General features: G+C 38.7%; 1 protein-coding gene across 3 annotated transcripts in view; it reads left to right on the forward strand.

The window, feature by feature from the left end:
• Positions 1-2,562: 2,562 nt before the first annotated feature.
• Positions 2,563-13,395, forward strand: part of Np (serine protease notopleural) — a 31,877-nt gene continuing 21,044 nt past the window's right edge. The window contains exon 1 of one of the 3 annotated variants that reach the window (XM_022063932.2): positions 2,563-3,955. The gene's annotated coding sequence lies outside the window, so the exon portion shown is untranslated. Of the gene's footprint in view, positions 3,956-7,621; positions 7,642-9,983; positions 10,093-13,395 lie in introns of those variants that run through there. The other 2 variants (XM_087343828.1, XM_087343824.1) reach the window with 2 other exon arrangements.

The following is a 13,395-nucleotide window of genomic DNA, read 5'->3' on the forward strand; positions in this document are numbered from 1 at the left end:
GCTAACTTGGCCTCTGTCTATTGTGCAATGCGTTCACTGATAAAGTGGAATGAAACTACCACATGCACATCGTTTACAGCATCTCTTATAATATAGGTAAGTTTATTTTATTGTTCTCACCGAGCAATCTGTTCTTACCGACCTTATGATGGAGGCAGCAAGTGCCTCATAAACGTCGATACTCTTCCAGACTCTGGTGTAACAATCCAGCAGACTGCCCTCTTTACATTTGTCGCCATGAGAATCTGGAGTCTCACATACTGTCTCCATCTTCAGGGCTGAAGTGGTGATGCTGGGAAGTGGGGGGGGGATTAATATAGTTAGAGTAAGGGGAAACATTGGCATCTACCTACGAGTATGTAAGGCACCAAAGCCTAGAACAACATTGTCAATTGATTTGTTGGTAACAGTTCCAAGAATAGGACTGATATTTTATTTGTATCTTGACATGAGTTTGTAATGTAATTTATATCAGCCCGAGTGTGTCTGATAGCGGTGAACGGGTGATAAAGAAATTGGCGGAAAAATAGATAACACGACCATTGCCTTGGTATTGATGGTACTGACATATCACGAAGCACAGTGAGTTCTACAACATGGATGTTTTGGAAATAAGTAATAAGAGATCAATTAACAAAGCATAAATATTCAGAACATACGAATTATAATATTTTTTTCAACTTTCTTACAGGACCTGCTAGAAGTCGTACATTTGTGCACAATAGTATATTTTGTGTGTATACCATAATGCATATTACATTATATTACTGAAGACATTATCTTCAAGTTAAAATACGATGGGTTTATTCTTGGTTTATTTAGCGATTCGTTTTCATCTGCATACGTATTTTGTGTCTGATTGTAATGTATAAATTCGAAAGGATATAATAAGTTTGAGGAAATATCCATCCATTTACCTCGGTGGACTAGGCAAAATATGAAAATCTCACTGGCGACGATTCCAACCCTGGAACCCCAGAACACGGAGCGGCAGTGTTAACCGCTGGACCGCGACATTCAATTCAAAATAATTACAGGTTATTTGGAAAGGAGGATTAGATAAAGGGATCAGACACGCTTAAATTACGGACACAATGACAGCTTGCAGGCTCGTATTGCAATAACACGTTGATTATGTTTTGAAAGAAGACTGTAGTATTCTCTGTTCAAGAAGTGTATGGAACGGAAGTCAGCGCAGACGAGAAACAAGGACAGGCGAGTGTCATGCTTAGTTCACAATGACAACTTCACTTTGATTTGAGTTCATAGGAACTCAATCGGATTGCGGTCAGTGGTAAAGCCGGGGGAGGGGGGTAAATAATGGCTTTAACCTTCGACCAACAGGATGCTAAAACGATATCAGTCCCCAGACATTGTTTATATCTGCTCCGTACACATCCTGAATGTACTATAGTCAGTTCAGACGTGCTAGAAACAGTGGTGGTAACAGCCGAACGTAACGTGAATATCAGCAGTCTTGTAGCAAAAGAATTGGTTGTAAAAAACAGAAAACTTAAGGGGCAGTCTTCTTTGTATCACGGCTTTTATTATTCGGACAAGGCAGTACGCACGGGTCAAAATATCAGGTACGTTGGATGTATAGAGTTACGTCATCGGTGATCTCATGAGACCTGACTCCGATGATGTTCAACTTAACCGACCCACCCACCCAAGATTGAGTTCGCTTGTCTATCATATTCGCTACGAAAGCTCATTACAATAGTATGCGACAGTCTCCTAAGCACCAATTCATCATCATCATCCTATCATCTGCCATCCACACAAAAGAGTTCGCTGTTGAACTGTTTTCGGTGTTGATGATCCTCATCATTTATGCTGTAGTGTACAGAACATCACCGTCTCTTGTCTACCAATTTATCATCGTCAAACTATCATCTGGCAACCACAAATGACATTTACGGAAAAGTATCAGTGCAGAACAATTGTTGTTACACATTTTTATTAGTTTAAAATAAGCGAATTTTATGGAGCTGATCTCAGGACATTAAAAAATTAACAGTTATTCTTATGAGGGATGTGCTGGTAGTCTTTTTTGTTTCTTTCACAAAAGTGACCTGAAACACCATCATATTCTCACGTTGTTTCGTTTCAACACGAAATTATCTCGTACGATACTTGTAAATGTATTTCTGCCTAAACCCCCCCCCCCCCCCCCCCACAACTTACACATATCCAGTTTCAGATTTAACGTGCTTGACCACAAGTTTCAAACCTTGGACAGAAAGTCGAAATTACAACATGAGTGTATTTCGAATATTTGCCTTTTTGTTTTAATGCACTGTACGTCTTGTCTTGTCAGATTCTGTTATATGACCATAAACAAGTACATAATTCAAATACATATTGCTTCCAGAAATTTCTTCGTTTTAGATACATCCATTTATATACATTGTATATAATATATATACAATTTATATATATTATATAATTTATGTACAATTAATACATATGACGTGCTGAGATGTTCCGACTGAAAATTTCTTGGTTAGTATGACACTTGTCTGTGTTCGTAATACCCTAATCGGCTGTGGTTTGTTATTATTTTAGACGCCGAGAGGTTATTTGTCTACAAGGAAGGAGGGAAAGACGTACCTCCATTTGGATGTGGAAGTAAAGGATAGTGATTTCACGTAACGTTCTGCAAAATGAACTGTACAGACGAGGAATGTGCAGACATCCATCTTGTTCTGGACAAAGCGCACGGAAATGCAATTGAGGCAGAACGGTTCTACGCTGAAAGGAAAGTTTCCCATCTTCATTTTCAATACCAGCTTTGAATTAGTGCAGATTTTCCATTGATCTACTTATTTCCTTAACACTTCTCAAGAACGGATTTGCGATACTGCAGTCTTGAAGTACTTGACAGTAATTCAATTTCTTGGGTTTTTATAAATGTACGGCGATGATGGTTACGTTGGAGTCATTGTCGTCGCACAGCTCAGTAGCCTGTTAGCAATCGCAACGAAAAAAATATTTTCCCTTGACTACTTTTGTATGGGAGATGTCTACATCAAGGGTGGGCATGTTTACTTATATGCACGGTCTGTACGATCCAAGAATATTCATCACGTAGCTATTAAAACATAGACTTTTCTGGATCATTGTGTATTCGCACTGTTTATTTGTTATGGTATACAAAATGTTCCCCCAAAATTATGAAAGGAAATATTGAATCGCCCTGTTTGTACGGGTTTCAGAATTCTCTTTTACGCGTCTCGTTTGTTTTAAAACTTATGCCAATTAGTTCGAAAGTTATTAAGGTCTGCACTCATCCGGCTTTCATTCCAACATAAAATTGTTTTCTATTTCCGAAATTAGACTAAATAGGCCTATTTTATATTATCTTACTATATTTTTCTCCTGAAGTATTTTGCCACTATTGTCAATTTCAGAGCTCTTTAAGGACCTCATTAAGAATATCGGGGTCAAATCACGTTCAGGAAATTGATGATCGTGTTTTTTTCTGTAATGTGCCGCAGTGGAATGGTAGTAGAGACCTTGTAATGTGTCTGCCCCGTTGTATTGTTTAATTTGTGTAGGAAGCCTCAGAACCTTATCTAAGACAGTGGCAAAGGAGGAAGAAGAATTATGGAACATTGAAGGAAAAGATGACGAAGTATGAGCTCGATTCTCTAGGGAATTTTACTGTCTTTGCGGTTTTTCTCAGTCGCTCCATCTTTTTTAACAGTTGATAGGACGTTGAACCAACAGTGTTATGTTGCAGAAATTCTGGTAGCATTTGAGGGGTGTGCGGGAGTGGGGACATGCAGGTCATTCACTCGCCCTGTGTTCGTCAGCTGTTCCTCTTCAGTGTCTCGCCGTGCGGACTGCGATCACCACGGCATGTGCTTCTTTAGTGTCGGTGTAGTAGTGTTGACGTAGGGGCCACGGCCACAGTGTTGCGAGCAGGAAGTGACCACTGAAGAAGGCGCTGGTGAGTTGTTATGGTCGACTGCACTTGAATTCTTTGCAATTTTTTGTCCCCTTGTAGGTTTTGTGTTTATATAACTCGATTTTCTTCACAGCTGTATATTCTGAAGGAATTGATTATGTTTTTCTCAGCTACATTAGTTTGCACAGTATGAAAATATCTCAAATAGAAGCTGTAAATCTTATTTAAGCACAAGAATGTATGTTTTATGTTTTGCACCAGTTTTTCTTTGTTGTGCTGTCCGTTCTTGAGACGTTTCTTGATTTAGGTTCTTGCAAAATTGGTAGTGTACAGTGAGGGTATTTGGCGACTTTGCCGGCAACACAATACAACTTGTCTTCCATCTGCGATCACTGCCGCTTTTCCTAAGCCTAGCGGCACAGCGGCAAATTATTATTAATGCGTTTGACCAGTAAGAATAAAAGTAGATATTGTAGCAAATTTAATGCAGACCCTCCACACTGAACATAATTTAAATTCGTCTAGTGACCTTGAAAATAGAACATGCTGACAGGCGTAACTTCTTCAGTACGTATATATGCCCACTGCTTGTAACGAAGGCATAAAAATAGGTTGCAGGTTCCAGTCTGATGTTAATTCTTTCGTTTGGTTGGCTACAGTGGGTTCTGTGGTGGGATTTTTGGTTTGATATCAGAGCATGCCTGTTGTAATTTTAAATAAGTTATTGTTACAGTATGTACAAAATGTGGATGTTCTTGGCTTTGTTATAATCAATACAGTAAATATTAGCTTCTTTCTTGCATATAGTAGGCTACAGAGGAAATATTATTCACAATAATAGACATAAGAAACTGAGATTTTATCAGAAGTGTATTTTACGTTTTACTATTTTCGATTATTATATCTGCACTTGGTTATGAATGGTGTTGCTCCAGATTCGGTTTAAGCACCACATATGAGTGCCTACGAGGAGTGGAGATATAGCTCCACTCCCTCATGTCTTCTGCTGTAGGTGGAGGTGAGTGGTTCCAAAGAACTGTTAGTTTATACAAACAAACAAAAGGATTCAGATTTTAAGAACTATCATGGAAATTGCTTGGAGGAATTGAATGCAGCAGGAATCTTGAACGACCTTTGGAGCAGCTGGCTCCAGAAACAAACCGGCTGTTATGTAGTGCGTTAACGGTGACTATTGAACCGAATGCAGGAAACCTTAAGTAATATGAACCAGACCCGTAATTCTCAGGTGGACAAACTTGAAACTGAATCTTTAGTTAACACAAGAACAAGAGAAACCAATTTCTGCGGTGCTGATGTCAGGCGTGACTTCCTGATCAGTGAAGTGGCCGAAGATAAAGTTGGTTCCGTGTCAAACGCACCACCAGAGTATTTTACGCCTAGAGTGTTAGTCATTCCATCCGTGGTTGGTTTCTGTGTGTTACCTTTTCTCATTATGCACATTCCTCGGATTTAAGTTTCTGCTGGGACCCACAAGGCTCAAAGACACCAGCCCAAATTCAAGTCTGTTACACACGCTCTAGTTCATTACGAATTATTTTACGAAGACGCATAGCATTCAGGCCTACATTAGTCGTCTATCTATTAATCCAATATCTTGATATTTACTGCGCACCACATATCTAAGATTTCTTTGTGCTGAGTAAATAATATAACCCACTACCACCGTTCTACTACTACTACCAATAGTGTTACTGTGTCCATGATCAACCAGCATGATTGGTTTCCTCGTCTTCAGCTGGCGTATGGCTGTTTCAATGCGGATGTCATACACATTGGTGAGACTAGTTCCTAGCAGTGGATCTTGGATTTATTGACGATTTGTTTATAATCTCAAAGTATATTTTGTTAATGTTGTGACGAATAATTGTTATTTTGGATTGTATTATTCTTTCAGACTGTGTTATATCTTCATATCCCTGCGTCTTTGTGTAGAGGTTTAATCTGCCCGTATTATAATGATTCGTGCTGTGTTCTTGACGCTTGTTGAGTGGTTTATATACCATAATTAAGATTTAAGGCTTCTACGGCGACGAATATTAATATGACTCTCTCCTGAGTTGTGCCACCGTGTCGTCTGGTAGAAGAATGCCAGTGTTTCAGAGGCCTCTTGATGGAGGCAACAAGCACCTCTGAAACGTCGGTAAATTTATATTAGACTACACTGTGCAGCGGCCCAGGAGAGAGTCATCTTCCTGTTTATCATTATTTTTATAACTTTATATATTTTCTCCTGTCAAAATATTATAATGTCTTTTGAAGCCAGAACTGTACAGTCGCGATTTGACACTACTCTGCCGCCCAGACAGTTTTGTCGGAGCATATCGAAGCGTGCATATTATTACTGTTAATATTATTGTTACCATTATCACTATTATTACCATCATCATTGTATTATAATCCTCGTCATTTTAATTATAGTAATAATTATCATCAATGTCGCTAGCGTCTTCGGGCACTGCTTGAGGAACATCCCGGTTCAACTACACGCGCGTTGTAGATTCCGTTAGCTTAGCTGATGAAACTAACACAAGCGCAGCAGATATCACATTCCTAGAGAAAGGCGTTTCGTAGAATTAACAGTAGGACGACTTCCTCATTGTCAGCTCGAGAGCTTTCCTACTCACCACGACTGCAGTTCCGTTATTACACCGTAATTGAGAAGACCAGGGTTCGAATATCGGTCCGCCGGCAGATTATATTACCTTGAGACAAGTCCCATACATACACCCACTCATTGCATGCAAGCAATCGGGTTGTTGTTTTTTCGTTTTCTAGTGGACTTCGCATAGATGCGGCAGGCCATTTTTAAGTTGCAATTCCGTGTCTAAGTGATAACGCAATGTTACCTAGTAGATATATCGCAAGCCTATGATTGTTACGTGACGCCTGCGATCGGAAAAAGAAATCAGATAATAACACTATTAAAGTGAATAAAGTTTAAAATATTAATAAATTTTCCCTGTGTTATCCTTTTCTCACATTTTCTTACGTATTTCTCGTAGCAAAATTTAATAAGGACAAGAATTTTAGGTGGTACACAGTATTTTCACAAAGGCCTACACGCCTACGTCTAAACCCAGCCCAAGCGAAGGTATCAGCTTACCAGTTTGTAAGATGAACATCCTCGCCCTGCAGAGGCTTCGTTTTGTACTGACAGAACTGATTTAACTCTGACAAAGCTCAGTGATCATAACTGATTTTCTTTATCTAGGTTTAACTCTGTAATGTGAAACTAACTGACGTCACTGTCTTGCTAATACAATCATAACTAGGACGGGTTCTGGCTGTTTTCAGACCAGTGATACATGCAGTATGGTAAAGTTGTCATCATGAACTGTGATATCTGACATGAATGAATTACAGATGGCAGACCTACCTAGTGAAAGCGCTCGTTCTTTGCCCGTTAAGTAAACCATAAATAAGTAAATCAGGTTATGCATGAATTTATAGGCCTATACAAATGTACGTGTGTTGGGAAGAATACCCTAAAATTATAACTGGGTGAAATGACGTCTGTGTTATTGACAATTGTGATTCTGGAATAGTTTTAAATTTCGCTCCGTTTGGTTGATCAGGTTGGTACTCAACTCCAGTGAAAGATGGCGTGTTGAGAGAGCGCGGTTCTCAATCTTTGTGTGCAAAAGTTTGTTTTCTGGTGTTTCCCTTGCGAGTTTACAGTCACAGTTATCAGTATTATCAGTCTAAAGGTTTGTAATAAGTTTATTAAACATATATTCACCGAAGACTTTGAAAGTAAGTCTTAATTAATACTAATTTCATCTTTCAGTGTTTCTTGTTTTTTTACAATATGGTTTGGAAAAAAAGTGCAGCCAACATTGGGTTAAATGACACGCAATGTGTGTGAATTCTATACACAGAACTGATAGTTTTTTGTCAGTCGATATGTTTGCTTGCTGTTTCTCACTTTACTACTTTAAATCTTTGCCTTGAAGAAGTTGAATTTACTATACTTTTAACTTCATTTGTTGACTGTGTTTTTACTTTATTGTTAATGAAAAGATGCTGCTTTTGCTGTTTTATATTACTCTGTTTTCTGTTTAGCTTCTCTGTGCTTAACATGTTGTTAATGGTAGTAATAAAGGTCTTGTAATCTTCATTGGCAAACATTCTAGTAGTTCATGAGAATATGTGTCATTTTACTCAGGGCATCTGACTAAAATTATAAAAATCAGGAATTTTGATATTCTTTATTGTCTTATAAAAATTTCCGTAGGAAGACGTTGCATATATGATGAATATTTCTTCATCTTCCAAAGATTACAGAAAGTACGCAGTTATGAATTCCAGATTACGAATCGTTATTTTTCGGATAATGGATGATGGATAAGGTCCAGAAATGCAGTACGTTTATTTACAATATGCTATCGTCATAACCCACCAGAATGTGGGCGAAAGGTTGAGAAACACTAGCACACTGGTTTAACTGTGTACTCACGTTTATAATTTGAATTTAAAAGTAGTTACATGCGTGTTAATATAGGTTCTGCATTGTACTATTACCACGATCGCTGTAACTCGACCTTCAGACAGCTTTCGCGCACGCGCATAAACATTTACTCATTGAACCAGTTACAGAACGGTATGTTGCATAGTGTTTTTTCCCCTGTATTCCTTGTGTTAAAATAGTTAAAATTCCAACAACGTCGTAATCCACAAAGATAGGCCAAGTGTTAGGATTTGAATCGTTAGGTCGGCCTGTGTCATTTTGAGGATATTTTTGGTAAATTATATACATCATCCGTTTTGTTAATTTAATTATTCAATTGTTTTTATGATCTGATGCTTTGATATTAATTACGACACTAACATACTCAAGCAATAACTAGTTTTTATTCAGGAGCTACCCGAAGGGCGTGATTCGGTCGGACGAGGTAGAAGCTATTCGCGATTGGAATTGCTGCAAAATTAAATGTAAACTCTTGGTTATAGTTAACCTTTTGAAGCCTAATGTCCTGTACATATTATTTTAAATTTCACTCACTACCGCAAAAAGACAGCACAACTCATCTCCTTTGCGAAGATCAGTTGGTTAATGCTGTTTAAGGATAAAATCATTATCAAATATAAAACTTCTTGACGGTGGTGAAGAGTCATTTGAATAAACATTTCCTTGGATATTATCCATCGTCTAGTAAAATATAAAATATAAACCTTAAAACGACGTTTCGGAGATGGAACTCTATCTCCGTCTTCAGGTTCCTACACAGTTGGGCCCACTAGATAGAGCTAATCCCTATCTCCGGTCCGGAGATTTTTATTCAGATAAAATCATTGTTTTTGTGAAAATAATACGAAATCCGTAAATACGCTCTATGGGTTAAATACAGAGTTGCAGATTGTTAACGCAGGTGATACACATTTACCCCTGGACTTTAAAGGGTTAACTCAACAATACTTCTCCAGACGCGGGTACTGCGTTTGTGAAAGAAGTATATATCACGGTTAGGTGCAACAACGTTGGGATTTATGGGATTAGCCGCCACTTTTAACACTTGCACTTAATGAAGTTTCAGATTCTCACTGCGGCGAGTGTAAAGGCGTCCGTCTTCTGGGATGTTGCGTCGTGTAGTGTCGTAGAAACTGACAGACGTTCCATCATGGGCGATGAATAAGCCGCGCGCAGTTAAATTACCTGTCTAGTCGGTGGTCACAAAGATACGTAATCAATCCAGTGTGTGGTTATCTGTGTTATGACCCCGTGTATTCTTGTTGGCAGTTACCAGCCTGTCTGAGGAACACGGTGCTACCAACTTTATTCCTTATCACGCTTTATGATGTGTGATTAAACAGACTATGTACGTAGCATTTGAATTCAAATTGTCTCGCCACACTACTCAAATGCCTGAATTCTCGTTAGGCGTATAGGTTGGGAAGTGGTTGCAGTCTAGTGGCTGAGAAGCTGATGAACTTCCCATGAAGTGGCCTGTCGTGTTTCTGTGTGTAGTTACTGGTGCGTGCACACGAATTCCTTGGTACTGAGCCACTTCCTGTCGAGGCAGTTAACATAGTTGGTTCTCAACGTTCTTCAGCTAAGACAGATATCTTCGTTCTTCAGCTACTTTGTTTCAACTGAAACATTTTTGTAGTGTCGAGTGAGATGGGAAGATGATTATGCGTGATGCGAAGTTTAGGATTTGGTAAGAAGTGGTCTCACTTTTGTCAGGTAAATCGTAACAAATGCAACTGTTTTCGTTATCCAGGTTTTTGTACCGAGACGTGTTTACATTTTTGCATACTTATTTGTTTTGACAGCGTGGTGCGATTTCCTTATTAACTTCTAACATCGGTCTAATGCGTGCTTTAGTACCTATAAAACATCAGTTAGTAGGCTCTGGCCGATGGTTATCTGAGTTGTGATCAATCGTGTAATGTTTGCCTGCTCTTACGTACTTTCTGGTGATTTGTGATATCGGTTTTCCTAATGACTTTCTGCCTTGCGTCATATGACATCGTTTTTGTGTAAAACTATCTCTTACCTTATTTAAGAAGTGGTTGAATGTGTTCTGTATTGCCTGGGGCCAAGATAAGAAATCGCGCAGACTTTAGAAGATGAGAGTCAATGTAAATTGTAATGTGCACTCTCAACGCGTAGGTGGACCTCTGGCCTTTGAGATCTCAGACATGAGAAGCCAGTACGTTCCGGTCTGTTCCTTTCGTTTGTCGAGTGAAATTATTTTTCTCAGACCATGTTGGAAGGTGTTTGTCCATGGGCCATGTTCGAATCTTGTCCCTGATGCTCATTAAACAGTATCTTCGGAATTGATAACGTCAGAAGCTTCCTACAGTTGCGTGCTGTTTCCACAATTAAAGTTATTATTCTTTTTTACTATTAAGATGTTTTACAGAATGCCGACAAAAGTAAATGACGTTGTAAAAGAGTATGAATATTTCTAGTAGAGAGAGATGATGAATATGCATGTAGGCAGTCATAGGAAAACATCTTTGAAGGATGAGTTATTAAACAGGTAGGTGTCTTTATTGGAATACATAGGAATCTGGATGTGGAACGATGCCATGAACATGAATTTAGAATAAGAAGTAGCGAAATATAACAAATCGATTGTAATTAAAGAATTTCAGAATAAGCTTTTGGAGTAAAAGAATATTTACATATTAAAGAGTCGAAATCTGTATATGGATGTTATCTCTGTGTGCTTCAGAAACGCTTTATAGGTGCACAAATGAGTCTTATGAACTACGTGGACGAGCTTCTTAGAGGAATTATTTGTTGCAAGGTCAGTGCCAGTAGCGATGCATGTCGGGCGAGCAGACCTTACCGGTAGGGAATGTTGTGGATGCCTGTCACGTTCTTTGTAGGTTAGCGACATTTATAGTGTCACACTTGTTCCGTAAATGTGAACCGAACGTCCCGACGTGGGAGTTGGAATCTGGTTCTGTATCGGAAAGTCTTGGGTTCGAGTCTTGTTCCGGATGCTGGCTGTCCGAATTGAGGTTTGTAAGTGGTACATTTATGGCTCTGAACGATTTGACTGAGGTGTTTAGCATCACTGGTAAGTTACTGCTTTCGAATGTGGACAGGATTATAACGCCAGTACACAAAGCCCTGTATTTTATTGTTCATCGCCATTGTTTGTTGCGATTTGCGTGTTATTAACTTCTGTTTTTTAATTCTTAAAATTTCAATTACTTGTCGCTATATTAATATTCATATTAATCTTTTTACCACCTCACAATCTGTCAAAGTCCTATGTTGGTACTATTTTTGAAAACGAGAATAAAGTTTATAAGATGGTGATGTGGCCTGCAACTGCATGATATTTAGTCTGTGTCGAGTTTTATGAAATTACAATAGCTGCAACACTTACGTCTATAATTAAATTGTTGTTACTGTTTCTAAAGAGCAGGTTTCTTCCTTTCTTAAAAATGTATTGTAGATGATTAATACCTTGTCACACCCAAAATGTCGTGAAACTCTTATATTCCATTCTCTTGTGTGTAGTTTTATGTGTGTGTGCGATTGTTTTTAATTTTTTTCCCATTGAATTCTCTTCGCCATGGCCGGAATCAGTTCGGCGCCAACCCAAATTTCAATACAATAAATATTCTGGACTTTTTCTCCTGGAATAAATTTTGCCGGAGCGTGACGCTGATATTTTACATTCATGGGATGTCGAAGCCAAGAACACACCCCGTGAGCCTCCATAGCGCCGTGGTTAGGTACACGGACAAATTTACCGTCACAGCATGCAGGGCCGATCTGATGACCAGGTGCGCCTCTAATTTATTCCGCTTTTGTAGAAGCAAGAAAAACAAGCAATTTCATTGTGTATTGTTACATCAGAAGCTTTAGTTTCCTGTAGCAAGTGTTAATCTTACTTGTGATGTGAAATATCCCACGATTGTATTTGCATCTACTTTGAATTTGTCTGTCTAGCATGAATTTATGGGTGTCTGTTGTTCTTTAAGCAGACAGAGAAATACATAAAGGGATGGGAAATTAATTAACCCCTTCAAGCCAAGTGATAACTGTTGCGCTGCACATTGTATTCATTTGTTTTGTATGATTTTTCGTGCAAACAGGGATTTAAACATTGTTAAGCAGTTGTTCTTCGTAATGTTAAAGTGTTGTTTTCTTTGCGGTCCGGACTGAATTTAAAGATATTAATCAGGCGACCTTCGGCTTCAAAGGGTTGAGGAAAGAGAATTAAAGAACAAAAGAATAAAAAAAACGCATGAATAAATGAAAAAACGGAAAGGCCGAGAAAACAAGTGATTTGTTCATCGATGAGGTTGTTTTCGTAATTTAGCCGGAAACCAAACTGTTGTTAGCTGACCGGAATCCTGCGGCGACCACACAGTTCTCATTGCAGTGCCTCACTGTAAGGACGTGAGTCGTGAGCGGCCAATCGCCCGTGTTTTCTTTACGTGGCACGAACTGCGGCCAGCAGCTGTGCTGACCCTGTCTCTTAGCGCTGCTTGGCGGTCATGACACACTTCGACCTTCCCACTTAACATTGTTCATCCTTACCTTACCTTATTAATCGGTACTGTGTTTATTGTTTATTGCAACTGTTTCGACACTAGAAATTGACTGTAAAAGGTTCGGTAGAATGTCATTTGTAAAATTTCACCATCCACCCTTTCATGTTTGTGTATTTAATAACGATTTTTAACTGCATAGATTATGTGGCATCAATCGAGAAGATTGTTGTGAATTATGAATGGAGAACAAAAGGCAGTGGCCTATTTTAAAGTATTGTATTATAAAATTCCTAAAGATATTGAGTAAAACCACGAAAATCCTGATTTTCTATAGCTGGTGTCTGAGTTTTGGTCTAAACTCCATTCTACTCGAAGTGGGACTATGAGAGCAACACCATATACTGAGAAATATTGTAGGATTCTTTGTGCTGTTTTTATCACATGAGTGGAACATGTAGCACGAATTTGGAATCAAGAACTTGTCTTGCAATTTTGAC

This window comes from Zootermopsis nevadensis, unplaced genomic scaffold (assembly GCF_977971745.1).
Source record: "Zootermopsis nevadensis isolate Lab colony 2312 unplaced genomic scaffold, Znev_1.0 Znev_ptg000001l, whole genome shotgun sequence".
NCBI lineage: Eukaryota > Metazoa > Arthropoda > Insecta > Blattodea > Termopsidae > Zootermopsis > Zootermopsis nevadensis.